Source organism: Camponotus floridanus, unplaced genomic scaffold (genome assembly GCF_003227725.1).
Source record: "Camponotus floridanus strain SB8 unplaced genomic scaffold, Cflo_v7.5 scaffold221, whole genome shotgun sequence".
Classification (NCBI taxonomy): Eukaryota; Metazoa; Arthropoda; class Insecta; order Hymenoptera; family Formicidae; genus Camponotus; species Camponotus floridanus.
In genome coordinates this window covers 227,777-245,550 of record NW_020229350.1, presented here as the reverse complement: position 1 = coordinate 245,550, position 17,774 = coordinate 227,777, and the positions used below count along the sequence as shown (strand labels likewise).

Here is a 17,774-nt window from a genome sequence, read left to right as displayed (position 1 = left end):
GTATTGGATCTATTGATATGGGCAAATCAAGAGGAATATTATTATCAATTATTAAAGCGTCTTTAATTATGAGAGCGATATTATGTAAAACCGCGCAAGCAACTATTATGTTGCAAACTGGTTCCAATTTGTTTCCCATTCCTTGATTTAAATATGGAAATCTTCTTTTCCAAATTCCAAACATGCGCTCTACAACATTGCGAGCTTCAACACACCAAAAAAAATATGTGTCAAATCAAAACTTATATACTTCAACTCACGAGTTCATTGTTTCATACACAACAATTTATATTCTTCTTAGAAGAATTTAATAATTTTAAATTTCAGCAATATTATAGTCTTATTTTAATATTGTAATAGTCACCTCAAGAATATGTAATTATTTGATTGTACTTTAAGAAAATTGTAATCTTTGATTTAAAAATGTTATTTATTATCATCTAACATTATTTCTTTTCCATTCAAGAAAATTAAATCTTAAATCATAAGAATATATTTTTCTCGATTAAACTATATAAAATGGCTTTATTCAAGTAAACAATTATTCAAGAATTATATTTTTCTTTAATTAACGCAATATAATCTCATTTCAAGATTTTCATGATAAAACTAAATATATTTTCAAAACAAGAATGTTCTTTTTTTCTGTGCATGAGCGTGATTATATCGTGTTTCTGGAGCATTTCTGTCCGAGGATTCAATATGGAGGTACAAAGATATGGAAAGCTGAGCTATCCATTATCACCAAGTAGTGCACCTTCTAATTCTCGTAATAATTAATAGCAAATTACATATTTTTTCTCCGAAACAATTATGTGTTTTCTTTACACCAATCGATTCCTTTTATTATTTTGTGCATAAATGTATTAAGGTAAGATAATCGAAAAATGAATATTTTACGGTTTATGTAAAATTAAAAAATTATTTCAAGTCTCATAATTCGAAAAATACTTAATGAAAAATACCTTATGGTGTTTTGAAAAGCTCTTGAGACAAGCTACAAGAATATGTAAAAGTATATAGGGTGTCCCATTTAAAAAGTTGGATGTGATCTTCACGTGACCTTCAGGTAACTCTTCAAAGTCAAATTAGTAGCACCATCTTATGTCCTCCTTCAAGCCATACAACTTTTGTCTGAAACATTTTTCGATTTAATGCAGTGTTTCTGAGATATTCGCCTGTATTGATTAAAATGGTCTATCCTGTATAAACAGCATTTAAATTTTTCAATACAGAAATATCTTGTTTTTTTTTCAAAAATCAGTTTAGCTACCTTGGAAGGATGCTGTAGCATAAATCAAAGGCAATAAAAGAAGCTGTTCAATCGGTGATGTTGGAAGACCTCTTCTTGATGATTTACGAAGAGACCTTTCAATTCGAGGGAGAATATAATACATTACAGATTTTTTTCAAAATATGTATCTCTTAATAAATTCCTCTGCAAACCACCATTCGAAGAAATTTCGTGCATCTTTAATATAACGTTATAGTATACGTTCGCGACGTTGTATTAATTCCTCATATATATCATATTGATCATAATTTTCATAAATATCATATTGTTCATAATTTTCAATCGAATTCATTTTAATTAACCTGTACATTGTCAAAAAATTTTGTAATAAATATATTTTCACTATTAAGTATAATACTTTATTAAGTATAATACTTTTTTACTATGTAGTAAAATTATTACCTCTAAAGAAACCTTACAAAGGTAAAAAAAGTACGCCAAGTACATAAAAAATATTCTACCATATGCAATAAATTTATATTTAATATATTTAATAAAATTATCCATAAAAATAGTTTACAGAAATTTTCTCTAAAAAAATAGTTGTCCTAAAAGAAAAACAAAACTAAATATGAAATCAATAATTAACTAGCCAAGTACATTGAAGCAATTCATAGAGATTTGTAATTTAAAATATGAAATATAATGATATATAATGATATATAAAAATACATTATTATCCAAATTTAAATAAATATTTGTACAATATATGAAATAGCACTAATATATTGCGAATTTTATCATAAACATAAATAATAAGTCATAAAATTATTTAATCTTTACAATAACATTGATTACATTAATCGGTAATTTTGAATAGAAGTGTCTCGAAAAACTAATCGATTTGTTTCGAGATCATCAAGTTTTACCAAGTAAATCCGGAACTAAAGAAATTAAGAAAAGTTACATACAAAAACTTAATTCAGATAGCATTATAATATATTTATTATTAATAAATATTTAATTTTGAAATTAATTCTAAGTTTTACCAAGTAAACTTGCAATTGAAAAAGTTAAAATCAAAATAAAAAAAACTTGGCGTGCTCTCGTCGTATCCCATAATTCACATAATTTTATTTTAGTAAATATTTAAAATTAAGATTCGCAAATTATATTCCTGTAATTATTAATTACATATCTGTAATTATAATATTTACTAATCATAACAATATGAATATTATAATGCGGCGAGAGCACGCCAAGTTTTTTTTATTTTGATTTTAACTTTTTCAATTGCAAGTTTACTTGGTAAAACTTACAAGGAAAGGGTCGGAAGTGTCCCCCTCCGATTTTAATGAGCTTTGAATATGTTGTAGTCTAGATCAAAATAGGAGACACGTATTTTTTTATAAGTGCTGAGTCGGCCGTTAAGGGGGTGAAACACCTTCTTGAAAAAAATCGATTTTTTCATTTCTCAGCGGATACCGTCGAAGCGATAAGAGATATAAACAAAAGTTTCAAATAAAAGTTTTATGGTCTTTAATGTACTTCAAAATCATGTAATCAGATTTGTCGAAAATGTCATATTTTTCGAAATCCCCCCCCCTCCCTTTTAATGTTTGAAAATTTTTAAATTTGTCTCATAACAAAACTTATAGCTCATTTAACGACAAATTCAATCATATATAATAAAGTTGTATTCCGAAGTCACATTTTTCAGAAATAAATTAAAAATATCCCTATACACTACTATACGCCCGCTTTATCCGCCTTATGACGCTCGTTATTCACAGCGACAGTCATTTTTCTTCGCAAACTCACAGAGGCAACCATAAATTAGCAATAAATAATTTATGAGAATATATTTTTATAAATTATAGAAATTATATTTATAAATATAATTATAAATTATATAATAATTATAATTATAATATATGTCTATATTATGTGACAATAAATATACATATAATTTATATGGAAAAGTAATGTTTTTAATGCATGAAAAATAAAACTAGTCGGACAAGGAAAATTATTGATCAGATGCCGATGTTAATAGATTCAATTCTATGAATAAACAGATGTCGCATTCGCGAAATGAGTTGGTGCAATATATTATTTTATTAACAACTGCGTGCAGTGGAACACATATTACTATTAAAGCGTCTATCGAATATACGCGAGCGCGATAGTAAATATATTTATATATATAAGAAAATAATTAAAAGGATTATAACTTATAAAGCGAGCGAAAAAATGCGTCGCGATAAGAAAGTCAGCTGCCCGAAGTGCTGATACAGCCAGTATCACACGGCCAAGTCATCAAACAGAGGAAGAAATCACTCTCGAAATAGCGCTGAATTGCAATAAAATGCGAGGAAGTCTTCGGACTTCCTTCGCTTGCATTTTGATCACGCCACTTTAGAAATAACCAATGATTTTATTTGGTCATGCCACCGCGCGATCCTCCTCCGATAATCGTTCAGAATCGGAGGCGTTAAAAGCCACCGCCTAGAAGCGGCGGACAGTCACAAATCAGTTATCAAATAATTAACAAGTGCTCGAGTTAATTAACAAGACTAGCCGTTATCCTGAAAAAACAATTGTGCCCCACGCACACAACAATACAGTATGTATGTACTTTTTCGATTTTTAAAACTTTTATAGTTTTTTGCTTTTACTTACACTTCATTCAAAATTGCGGTTTATCTGTTTTGTTTTAATGTATTTAAATTATAATTAATATTTTATTACTTTATTTAAGTTATGTGATAAAACTGTTCTATTTTTCATGAAACTCGGAAAACGTAACAAATTATTAATACGCATTAAATAATAAAATATTTTTGTTGCTAATAAGTATTTTTTTGCTAATATTTATAAAACAAATATACATAATGTTAATAATTTTTTAGATAATGTTTAATCCAAGAAATGTAGCAGTACTGCTATACACTGCACTGTATATGACTGGGGAATTCCCAGAAAGTCCTGTTACAACAGATGAAAATGAAACAAAAGACATGATGGAAAATATGCTTCGATCAATGTATGAAGAAGCGTTTGAAGTTTATGAAGAATCATCATTAGATTTTCAAAACGAATTTGATATACCTGAAGTAGAACCTGTAATTGATGAAGAAAGAGAAGAAGACACATATTTTGTAAAAGAAATTGAATGTGTTGCGGATTCTGTACCAATAGAATATAAAAGAAATGCAGTAGAGTTATGGAGAAGTGGAACAAAAAAGTCAAGAACTCTTGCATCTATAAGAAATAGATTTCGGAAAGTCACGTCATTACGTCAATTAAGAAGATGGGAGCAGCAAGTAAATCAAGGTGGCAACAGATTTGATAAACTGAAAGAAATTTCAACATATACGTTAAATAAATTCCATGAAGGTATTGAAAAGGGAATAATTATTCATGACATTGATATTGCTCGATGGGCTCTTCGCGCACAGAAGGAAGTAAATCTACTTGGGTTTACAGCATCATTATCATGGGTAAAAAGGTTTAAGCTTGCACATAATATCGTATCTAGAAAAATTACAAAATTTATAACAAAAAAAAAATTTAGCGTCAGACAAAGATTTAGAAGCACGAAGCAAGTCATTTATCGAAAATGTTAAATCTTCTATTATAAAATATGGAATTGAAAATGTATATAATTCGGACCAAAGTGGATTTCAATTAGAATTTCATTCCGGTCGTTCACTATCACCTATTGGTATTAAAAAAGTAGAGCGCATAGTACAATCCATATCAGCAACTACACATAGTTATACTATACAACCTATTGTTTCAGCTGATGGTAGATTATTATCGCCTCTGTTTATTGTTTTAAAAGAACCTACTGGAACATTTGGTCCAATAGTAAAAGAAACAATGTTTAAAGATAATAATATCTTTGTCATGGCATCAAAATCTGGAAAATTAACATCGCATCATTTTGAGATCTGGATAAAAGAAGTGTTTTTTCCAAATGTTGGACCAAAATCAGTGTTATTATTAGATTCTTGGACTGGTCATTGTCCTGATATAATTCAAAGAAACAAACCAGATTTTATAGACAATATTAATTTGTTAACTATACCAGCTGGAGCAACGGGAAAAATACAACCTTTAGATGTATTCGGTTTTCGTTTATGGAAAAATTTTGTTAGACATTTTTCAGATACCATCATGCTTTTAGATCTTGACGTCAAGCTTCATTCAAGAAACAATATTTTAAAATTACAATCATTAACACATAATCAATTTTCATCACCAAGGTTTAAAAATTTATTCAAATATGCATGGTATAAAAGTGGTTATTTAGAAAAGAAACCAGAAGAATTTGATACACCAGTAGATTTTTGTTTCAAAACTAATTTAAAACCAACATGTGATATTTGCGGTGAAATTGCTGTAATTTCTTGCGCATGGTGTAAAAAATCCCTTTGTATAAATCATTTCTTTCATGATCATCATCTTTGTAACCGATATCAACCATGAATATTTGTTATTCTTGTATGCAATAATTATGTACGGTATTTTATGTAATATTTCCATATACATATATATAATGACTTCGGAATACAACTTTATTATATATGATTGAATTTGTCGTTAAATGAGCTATAAGTTTTGTTATGAGACAAATTTAAAAATTTTCAAACATTAAAAGGGAGGGGGGGGGTTTCGAAAAATATGACATTTTCGACAAATCTGATTACATGATTTTGAAGTACATTAAAGACCATAAAACTTTTATTTGAAACTTTTGTTTATATCTCTTATCGCTTCGACGGTATCCGCTGAGAAATGAAAAAATCGATTTTTTTCAAGAAGGTGTTTCACCCCCTTAACGGCCGACTCAGCACTTATAAAAAAATACGTGTCTCCTATTTTGATCTAGACTACAACATATTCAAAGCTCATTAAAATCGGAGGGGGACACTTCCGACCCTTTCCTTGTTAGAATTAATTTCAAAATTAAATATTTATTAATAATAAATATATTATAATGCTATCTGAATTAAGTTTTTGTATGTAACTTTTCTTAATTTCTTTAGTTCCGGATTTACTTGGTAAAACTTGATGATCTCGAAACAAATCGATTAGTTTTTTGAGACACTTCTAAATTTAAAATTGCCGATTAATGTAATCAATGTTATTGTAAAGGTTAAATAATTTTATGACTTATTATTTATGATAAAATTCGCAATATATTAGTGCTATTTCATATATTGTACAAATATTTATTTAAATTTGGATAATAATGTATTTTTATATATCATTATATATCATTATATTTCATATTTTAAATTACAAATCTCTATGAATTGCTTCAATGTACTTGGCTAGTTAATTATTGATTTCATATTTAATTTTGTTTTTCTTTTAGGACAACTATTTTTTTAGGGAAAATTTCTGTAAACTATTTTTAGGGATATTTTTATTAAATATATTAAATATAAATTTATTGCATATGGTAGAATATTTTTTATGTACTTGGCGTACTTTTTTTACCTTTGTAAGGTTTTTTTAGATGGGGGGGGGGATATCACACCTTTTTGTAAAAATTATATTTTTTCTGCAAAAAGTATATATGCATTTTTAGCACTTCAAGGCCAACTACACTTTTGTACTACTAAATCATTTATTAATTGCCATTCAGTACCTTTAGCACGTACAATGTTTGTGTAGTGTCCATCAAGTATATTTTTACCTTCATGAAAAATTCCACTAATGACTTTATATGTATTTCCAGCAATATATATCTTTTCCGTAGGTACAGCTTTAATTTTTAAATCTGTTATTTTAATAATTTTTATATCATTGATTTTAAATAATGGTAACTGTAAGATAATAATACTTTTTGTCTCTATTATATTAGTCTTTTCAAGCAAAGAAATAGCACTACAATTGGTACATATTTTGTCAACATTATTCCAACGTGTAAAACTATATTGTATTAATTCTTGTAGAGTATACGATTTCTTTAAATTTTCAGGTAATTGAAGTAATAATATATAATTTGTATGCTTTTTTATATTTGTATAATTGCATACCTTACATCGTGAAGTTATATTTAATTGGTTTTCAATTACATTCTTTATATTATCTATGCTATTAATTAAATCTATAATAAACTCACTAACATCTTGTTGAAATTTTTCAATATATTTATATCCCTAATTGACGTATTGCCATTATATTAATAGTTTTATCGTCTGATACGTAAGAATTAATAAATTTTTTTATAATATTTGAATGTTCAAGATGAAGTAACAATTTTCTGGAAATAGGAGAATGAAACATACATTGAATTGAAACATTAGCATAATAGATATATTATCAATATTTGGTAGTCCTTTTACATACCATAAAGTACAATCATTAATATTCTTATCATCAATTTGACATTCTGAAACATTCTTTGATAACATCCAAATAATATCACGAACTTTGCGGACATGTTGTTTCGAAATATTAATATTTAAAAGATCTGGCCGATATTGTTTTCGCAATCTATTATATTCTATTATAGCTAATTCATTTGCTTTGACAGAGGAAGGATCAAAATTTATAAGATGCAACCCACTCAGCGTAGTTACTCGTGAAAAAGCGACATATATTTGTCCAACTAAATATAGAATTTCCAGCATCTACAACAGCATGTTTTAAACTCAAACCTTGACTTTTGTGAATAGTCATAGCATAACTTAAACATATAGGAAATTGTTTTCTTATAACAAATGCTCTATCCATTACTTCAAATTTAACGCTTATGCGTTCTATAATATGCTCTATTCCTGATGACACTGTTATCTTTATTTTTTCTACTTCATTGTCTAATGCATTACGCATAATTGATGTAATTGTAGCAATTGTACCATTTACAAGACCTAAACTAACATCGATATTTCTTCTAATCATTATACGTGCTCCTAATTTTATAGTTATAATTCTCGCTAAGCCAGCTGTTCGAGAATTATCTTCATCATCTTTATTTAATATCTTTATAACTTTTTTTTTAAATATGGTGCACATTCTGTTAGATCTTGAGCAACGAGTTCTATCTCATCCGAAGAAATACGACTTAACATTGCAGTATTCAAAATATCACATAATGCACAAGTTGAAATTAAACAAACTGTATCCATTGGTAAGCTTTGAAAATAATCACATAATTCTTGTAATCGACCATCACAATTAATTTCTTTAAAATTTATTTTCCTTGTTTCTAAAATACTTATATCTGAATCTGTTACTGTTCCAACACGAATTCTCGTTAATATATCTCGATAAGAATTATCATCTTGTTGTCGCACGTTAATTTGTAATTCATCATAACTAAATAAAGACCATAAATTTACAGCTCCCATTGCACCAATATACTTCTCAATTTTTAGTTTAGATAATTCAATAAATGGCGGATCCTCATGCACAGGTGGAAGTTGTAATAAATCTCCGAAAAGAAGTATATGTTTTTTGCCGAACCATCCATTATCACAATCGGTGGTATTAAATATTTCTGTTAATCGAAGATGTATATACATTAAAGTAATATTTGAAATCATTGAAACTTCATCGATAATTATTAACACAACATTCTTAAGTTCATCTCGTATAATTTTAAGTACTATATCAGAAAGTTGTTTATACTTGGCAGTATGACCATGTTCTACCGGTAATTGAAACAATCTGTGAATAGTAAGTCCATCAATATTGAAAGCTGCTATACCAGTTGGTGCAGTTATTGCCGTATCCTTTCCCATATACTTTTTGATCCAAAATCTAATAGCTTTTATCAAGAAACTCTTTCCAGTACCACCCTCACCGCTTACATAAAGTCTAAAAACGTCACTATTTTCATCAAATATACCATTAGTAATTGTATCAAAGATTCGTTTTTGATCAATATTTAATTGCATTATCATTTCTTCGACGTTAACTTCATCAAATTTATTGCCAATATCTTTAAAGTCTTTCATAGCTCCTTCGATTTCGACAGGAACACATTCTAATACATCAAGACAGTTGTTTTCATCTTCATCTTTTGTAACTTCTGATATTTTTTTTTCAATTAATTCTTGGATATTATCCATACCTTACTGAATGTCGATTATTCTTTCATGATATTGAAGAGCATCTTTCAATTTAAATTGTATTAAAGAAAATGTTTCTGCATAACTATCACATCTATTCTTTAATTCACTAATATCTCTCCAAGGCTGAAATAATAACAATAATGAAAAATAATAACGTTCAGGTTGAGTATGAACATTGTATTTGTAATGATTGATAAGATATCCACGTTTACGTTTCGTTAAATATAGAGATTCACTAAGCATGTAATACTTTGTTGTCTTAGAAATTGGTTTAGTTTTTGTATTATCATACCATTTTGCATAATCATATAAATTAGTAGATTCTAATTCTTTAGGTCTGCTTGGATAATATGTATCAATTAAAGAAGGATAAAAAATATCCACAGATTTAGAATCTAACATTTCAATCTCTTTGTGAGATTTAAGTTTTCTACTCCTAATCATATTTACATCTAACCATCTTATAGTCGTTTCCTTGTCAGTACCATATAATGATATATAATGATGACCATATAATGATCCTAGCAAAGTATCAGCAGCTTCAAGAGTTCCACATTCTCTATGATTCAACATACGCATTCCAATATTCCAAAGACAACTTCTTAACGATTTTGTTGAATTTATCTTTTCAAATGTATTTTCTGCGTTATTACTCTTCTCTGCTTTAGAAACATATTTCGTAGTATACCAAGTCAATAACGTAGATTTTTCACCTACAAACTGAATATCCATGTTTCCTTCCCAAGCAGTAAGAATAGCTGGATTATAATCATTAATATTAATTTCCTCTTTAGATCGTGGCAAGTCATACAGTCTGCTTTTTGTTTTCAATCTTTTTCTATCCGCTATTGAAACAATAACGTCTCTAAGTTTCAAAGTGTCTGTTACGGGTCGTGAAAAGCCAAATCTGCATACTTTCGAAAAACCTATTTTAGTTTTTTTGGTACGCAAACAGTAATTATTATGTTTATGTCGTTGATGTGTATTTACACGTCGATGTAATTCAGGTGATAACTTTTCATTCGGCATTCTACAAGTGGCATATTTTAAGATAAAAGATGAAATATCTTCATTAGATGATGTACCAATTATCGGGGCATCTTTTATCCAAATTAACAAATGAAAATGTTGCATATCTCTACCTTGATATTCACGGCGCCAAAAGTAATGAGTGACCTCTCCGATTGGATTATCAGGTGAACAAATAAAATCAAGCATAGCTTTAAATTTATTATCTACGAATCTCGAAGTTGATACAGAATCGAGAGCAATAAGCTCGTTCGCAGATTTTTGATTGGCAATTGGTTCATTTATCTCTCGAAGATATTCTATCAAATCTGTCCATAACCATTCACATGGACTGAGGGTAAGAAACCAAGTAGCAGGTCCATAATTACATATCATGCAATGCAAATTACTTCTAGGTATTTTCCAATATTGTTCTGTATTCCGTAACTTGGAAAATATAGTACTTAAATTAGACTCAAGCTGCTGATTAGATAATTGCTCCAAATAAGAGGCAGCTGTATATCTTTCACGAAGATTGGTAACATTCATTTTATGAAATATTCCACTATTTAATTGTCGCATATTATTATCATGTAATAAAAAAGATATTGTATGTTTAATCTAAATTGCGAGTGTTGCGACATAAGTCTCATTTTAATATATTCGAAATCAGTTATTCGGACACTTCTATCTTTATGCTGTCCATTGACACCATACGGATATAAATCAGGGAAACATTTTACATCCAAATCTTTAGTACGATTATCCAATGGAACGTCTTGAATTTTTATCATTTGATAAAGCGTAGTTGCAGATTCATTTATTCTTTTTTCATACATCGGATATATTGTAAATTGTTCATAATATTGATTTGTTTGCGACATTTGAGTTAATAATGCCTTGTATTCTTTCTTAGAAGTGTTATTTTTTTCATTTTCTTCATTATCTTTCTCCAAATTGTTGTCATAAGGTTCCGAATCATGCTCTTGAAACTCTACGTTTTGTAATTCGGAATGCAACAAATTCTCAGGAGATGTTGGTAGCATAATATCTAAATATATAGGATTATTTTGTTTTAACCATATTAAGGCAGTCCATACTTTTTTTACATCGACTAATTTTTCCCAAATTATATTCGCTTTAGTTGGAATACCACGAACTAATATATGCAGTTCATGATTTAGATTAATAGGTTCAGTCGAAGGACAAATTTGTTTTAAAGTTTCATTTAATGGCAACGGCAAATGAAATGTTCTGCCTTTCACTTTTGAAATCATTTCTTTATGCGGTAGATTTTTATTCATTACCGTATGTGCTCTTTGCACAATTTGGAATGCTTTTGCTCGTTGTATAAGAATTCGTTCGTATTCATTTAATATTGTTATTTCTTTTGGTACTGGTAGAATTTCGAGTTTATTAGTTCTACATGTTGGCGGCAGTTTGTTCTTTTTAAAATATTGATCACAAAATTTGCAAATAACACAATTTTCATTTATTTCTAATCTTACATCATTAATAAAATTATTCCAAACTGTTTTATCATTTTTCTTATCAACTTTTATCATGAGAATATCTCTTTTGAAACAATATTTTGTACAAGAAATACAGGCATATTTTGAAACATCTAGTGATCGTTTTGTAAATGCTTTAAAAGCTAAGTAATATTGAGACTGAATTTCATCTTCATTTAAATTAATTTCCGTAGTATACCTGTGTAAAAGTATTTGCTTTTTGTTTAGCCTCACTTACAATATCTTGAAGTGTATTTACATCAACATCATTTAATGCTTTATGTAATTTATTTAGTTTTTTATTAAGATTGATTAAATTATATATTAATCTTTTAATATATCGTATCATCGGATAATGAGGAGATATCTCAATAGGTAAAAACCGTGATCTACATACTTTATAATCAATATAACAGATATGAGAATGGCCTAATTTGTCTTGATTTATCTGATTGGAACAATTATAACATAAAATTTTTTTACGAAAAATTTGTAATGTACAATTTAAAAATTCTTCAAAGTAGCATTTCATATCATTAATAATATTTTTTTCTATTTTACAAAGAGAATTAAAGCGCCATGATTTTTTAGTTTTATGTTTTGATTCTATTAAGGGTAAAATATTAATTGTTTTACCTTCAGAATTCATTATAATAGGTTTAGAAATATTATATTCACGATAAATACTTTCTGCAAAATATAATTCCGAAAAAGCGGTATGTTTATCTTGTCCACATATTTACATAATCTGTAAATTTTGATGAAGAACATTCTGTTGCACGTGTCAAGCAAACTTCAATTTTTTGTTTACATTTATTAAATATTCTACTCATTTGTAAAATATTAACTTTTCTTATATAAAAGCACCATTTTGCTATACGTTCAGCCTCTAATCTATTTTCAGACAACGATGACATCCTAAGAAGCTTTGATATATTTCTAATACATTTTTATTTACAATACTTAATATTTTGCTTATTTCTATTATTTATTTTTGTTTTATTCATTTTATTCTTACAGTAAATTTCTTTTTTAAATAGTATATTGTTTTTATGTAATCTATAATGTTCCTTCCTCGATTTCTTGATATCGTTTCTGTGTTTTTCATAATATTCCTTGTTCAATTTCTTTATATCGTTTCTGTGTTTTTCATAATATTCCCTTTTCGATTTCTTTATATCATTTTTGTGTTTTTCATAATATTCCTTATTCGATTTTTTTATATCATTATGTTTTTTATTATATTACTTTTTTTTGTTAATAAATCATTTCTATGCAATTCATAATATTTTTTATTAAGAACACTTTTTTTACTTGTATATATAACATCAGCCTTACGCGATAAAACATCTTCTGTATAAATGTCAGAGTTCTTATTTTGTTTTTTATTACTGTCTCTACAATTATGACTATTCATTTTTCTTTTTAAATCATGTTGATGTTGATCTCTACTTAAAACTTTAATAACTGTAATATTGTTAATACCAATACTATCCTCACTGAATTCATATGTGTGATCAATTTGCTCTGAATTAATTGTTTCTGTAATTTGAGGAAAATGTTCTATTCTATTTGATTGAAACATTTTTACTAAATGCTGACGCATTAAATTATGATTATATATAATTCTATTTGGTTGAAGATCAAATAAAAGAGATACTGCAAAGGCTATTGCAAAAACCCCGCAATCATTACCGTTAGGTTGTAATTGGACCGTTGGAAACTGTACTGGTTGCTTATCAAAGGAGTAAAATAGATATAATTTTTCAAGATAGATTTTATGGTGTGCATGTAATCGTTTCATATTCAATGAGTCATAAATATAAATCACATTGGTATCGTAATAGCTGCAAACCCAATGGCCGTCTAAATTAGTTGCTATATCACTGCAACTATGTAATATTTGAATATGTTTCTGATTTTTAGGAACAGGTTCAATTCTAACAGGACATTGAATTTTCCATGATTCGTGTGATTGATATTCTGAGCAACTTTTCAATAATAAATTAAAATAGTCAATATGAATATCTTCTAACCACTCACCTCTAAGAATAATCTATATATATTGCATGCTTAGAGGTAAAATATCTGCAACAAAATTAGTATATTTTTATTCATTAATTCTTGTTATACAAGAACTGTCTTTCCTTAATAACTTGTTTTCCTGAATACATGTAGGAAAATTATTTGTATAATTCTTTTCATTATTTTGCGTTTCATCTATAGCAATATATAGTGATGAAAAGGAATTCTTAAATGTGCCATGAATAGAGTGCTTAACATCATTACATTTATTTAAAACATTATTTTTTTTTATTATACAACGATCAAATTGATCTAACATTTTATCATATTTCTTCTCTCCTTTCTCCAGTGTCATTTCAGTTATATCGTTTTTTAATTTTATTAAATATCTATAGAATTTTCCTGTTTAGCTTTATTTTGTCAACGTTCTCGTTTTTTTCTAGCTAAAGTTTCTCTTTTTTGTATTTCATCCAAATTAAATAATTTTTTTGGATCATTAGGTCTTATAATTCGAGGAAAATGTTCTATTTTTTCTGATTGAAACATATATGCCAAATGTTGACGCATCAAAGTGTGATCATACATAACTGTATCTGGTCGAAGGCCAAATAAAAGTGATACTGCAAATGCAATTGCAAAAATACCACAATCGTAAGCATTAGATTGATTTTGAACTGTCGGAAATCGTACTGGTTTTTTATTAAAAGGATAAAATGGATATAACTTGTCAAGATATATCTTATGATGTGCATGCAAACGTTTTAAGTTCAATGAATCATAAATATAAATAGTTTTAGTATCATAGTAGCTACAAACCCAATGTCCATTTTCATTAGTAATTATATCGCTACAGCTATGTAATATTTGAATATGTTTCTGATCTTTACAAACAGATTCGATTGTATCAGGACATTGTATTCTCCACGTTTTACGTGGTCGATACTCTGAACAAGATTTTAATAATAATCCAAAATGATCAATGTGAATATCTTCTAACCATTTATTTTCAAATATTATCTGCATCATGTAAGCATTCAGGGATCGATTATTATCATTTACTTTATTGGCAGACATAATAAATGGACACACAAAAAAATATACAATAAAAATTTAATTATTTATTTATTACTAACAATAAAAATTTAATTATTTATTTATTACTATTACTATTTAATACTTTGAAAGCAGACAAATCTTTTAATCGGTGCTTATATAGTAAACATTTCTTGTCAATTAAGACAAGACTTAAGATAAGACTTTAAATGTTAAGGTAAAACTTAGTGCTAATGTAGCTGAGTCTTTTATTCAGCGCTTATAGCAGCCAATTTTTTAGTGCAGCGCTTATGGCAGCCGAAATCCAGCGCCAGAGAGCAGCCGCTATAATAAATAATTCAATATTTAATGACACCTGCAAATAAAGAAATTGTTCATTATTAATTTTGTAATCCATGATATTACATATAAATACATTTAATTCAATATTTATATATATATATATATATATATATATATATAAATATTGAATTAAATGTATTTATATGTAATATCATGGATTACAAAATTAATAATGAACCATTTCTTATATATATTTCTTATATATATATATACCTTTTTTTATATAATATCAAACAAATGGATATTTTTTATTACTGTCAGTGATTTTATGATAGCCAGTGATAGTTTCTATCTTTGTAATAGCTGCAATAATAACAGCTACTATAATAAGATAAAATTGTGATGTGCATATGCTCATCAAGTGCCTTAATAGATGAATTTATATATTTTTCACATATGTACATAGAACATACATATGCTCCGATATGTACATAAATTTGTGTGTTAAGGCATTCTTATTGCCAAGCGCATAATATACTGCCATTTACCTATTGCTCAGAATCGTTGTTAATTAATATACGTGAAGCACGTATGTGAAGCACGTTTATAACCGTAACTAACGATTGTAACTCCGTGCAGTACATTAACCATGTAACATTTCTTGACTGAAGTAAGTTTTGATCTAAAAACAATAACATCATTCACCAATTACAACCATTCTATTCTTCAGAATAGCTGTAATTGACCAATAATAACATTAATTGTTTAAATTGTTCTCAAAGCAATATGGCGCTACCTATAAATTACAACCAATAAAAAACAAGCTTTTTTGCTAAAAGATACATATCTATAAAAATTTTCAATCGATGATTCAATCGATAATCAAACATGGCCGCAGAGAAAGAAGTAAGTATTATGACATCATCTTTAATATATTCTTATTTATTGAACAACTTATATAATTTTTTATATAATATTCATTTCACAACTTATATAATATTCATTTGATTTTAAATATATTCATTTAATTTAAAATTTTAGATGATCATAGAAGTTGACGATTTTATGAATGAGTTCTCGTTCGGATTCGGAAAAGAAATGGATTCCATAGCCGGTCCCGCCACTTCCGCTGGTCTCGCAGATAATTCTATTGTTAGACGTACGTCTAATTCTGCCGTAGCTGCCTCCGTCGTCAAACCCATTGCTGCTGAACGTAGAGTACGAATTCTACCGCCAAACCCGTCGTCGTTGGTTCTGTTACCAAACCCGTCGCTGTTGATTCTATCGCCAAACCTGTTGCTGCTGGTACCAACGCCAGCATTAATTCCGGCGTAAAATCTGCTGCTGCTCCCATCGCTGACTCTGACAATGCTGCCGCTAATATTATTGTGGCTGATCTCGATAATCCCGATCTCGCTAATTATGAAATGAACAAAGTAATAATTATATTTAGTTTATCTATTTATCTTAGTTATTATTTTCATACTTTTTATGTTTTTCATATCTTTTCTTTTCATACCTTATCTTTAGTTCGAAGATCAAGAGGAACAGCAGCAGGAGCACGCAGGCAGCAGGAGAGATTTATGAGATTCTTCTACCAACTATCGTCTGCTCACTATAATTGGGGCAGACGAGCAAGACCAAGAAAGTAATAAAAATTGTCATTACAAAATATTTAAAAAATTCTTTATTTTATAAATACAACAATATTAATGACATTATTTTTTTAAATTGATTTTAGCAGACAGTGGCACAATGAGAAAACTACCAAACGAGGACTACATGATAATGATTAAATTTAAAGTTATGTTTATTTCTTATCATTTTTGCTTGCATAATTACATTTAAAAACTATGTTTACTTTCAGTATTTCTGTTTATTAGTATCAGGGCCGGTTGTTCCAACTTCTTGGTAAATTTTACCCGATAGATAGTCTATCTTCGTCTCTTTTTTAGAACTTATCTGAAAAGAGACGAAAATATGCTACCTGTCGAGTAAAACTTACCAAGAAATTGGAAAAATCGGTCCTTAATGATTAATAATCAAAAATTGTATTCATATATATTGATATAATTTCTGTTTTTATTAGATATAATTTCTATTTACTAAAATTCATACAACTTCTGCTTATTTTGTGTTTATATTCATTAATGATATTGTTACGCCGCGGCGAGGACTTCGATTATTATCGAAGTCGCGCACGGAAAGATCGGCCGCTCGCGAGTCGCGCGAAATAAATAAACACTTTTAAAAGAACTAAAAGTTTTAATTCCCAATACAGGGCAACACAAACGATAACACAAAACGATTCAACACAAAATTAGCGGCTCGATGCAAATTCGCGTCCGCGCAGCCAGACAGCTGGAACCGAACTCAGTGACAGTCGTTGTTTGTAAATTAATCTTCTTGCGACGGGATCCAGACAACGGCCGTGACGACTCGGGCGCGGCGCGTAACAATATAATTACTGTGATTTACTAGAATTCGTATTCAGTATAACTTCTGCTTATTTTTCGTGCTTATATATTATTAATTTAATAATAATAATAGAATAACAATATAATA

The 17,774-nt window shown here is 28.3% G+C and overlaps 1 long non-coding RNA gene across 1 annotated transcript; it reads right to left on the bottom strand.

The window, feature by feature from the left end:
* Positions 1-16,362: 16,362 nt before the first annotated feature.
* Positions 16,363-16,833, bottom strand: LOC112637932. Its single transcript, XR_003122841.1, has 2 exons — positions 16,729-16,833; positions 16,363-16,625 (listed from the first exon to the last, which is right to left on the bottom strand). It is a non-coding gene; the product is annotated as an uncharacterized LOC112637932 (long non-coding RNA).
* Between the last annotated feature and the right edge of the window lie 941 nt (positions 16,834-17,774).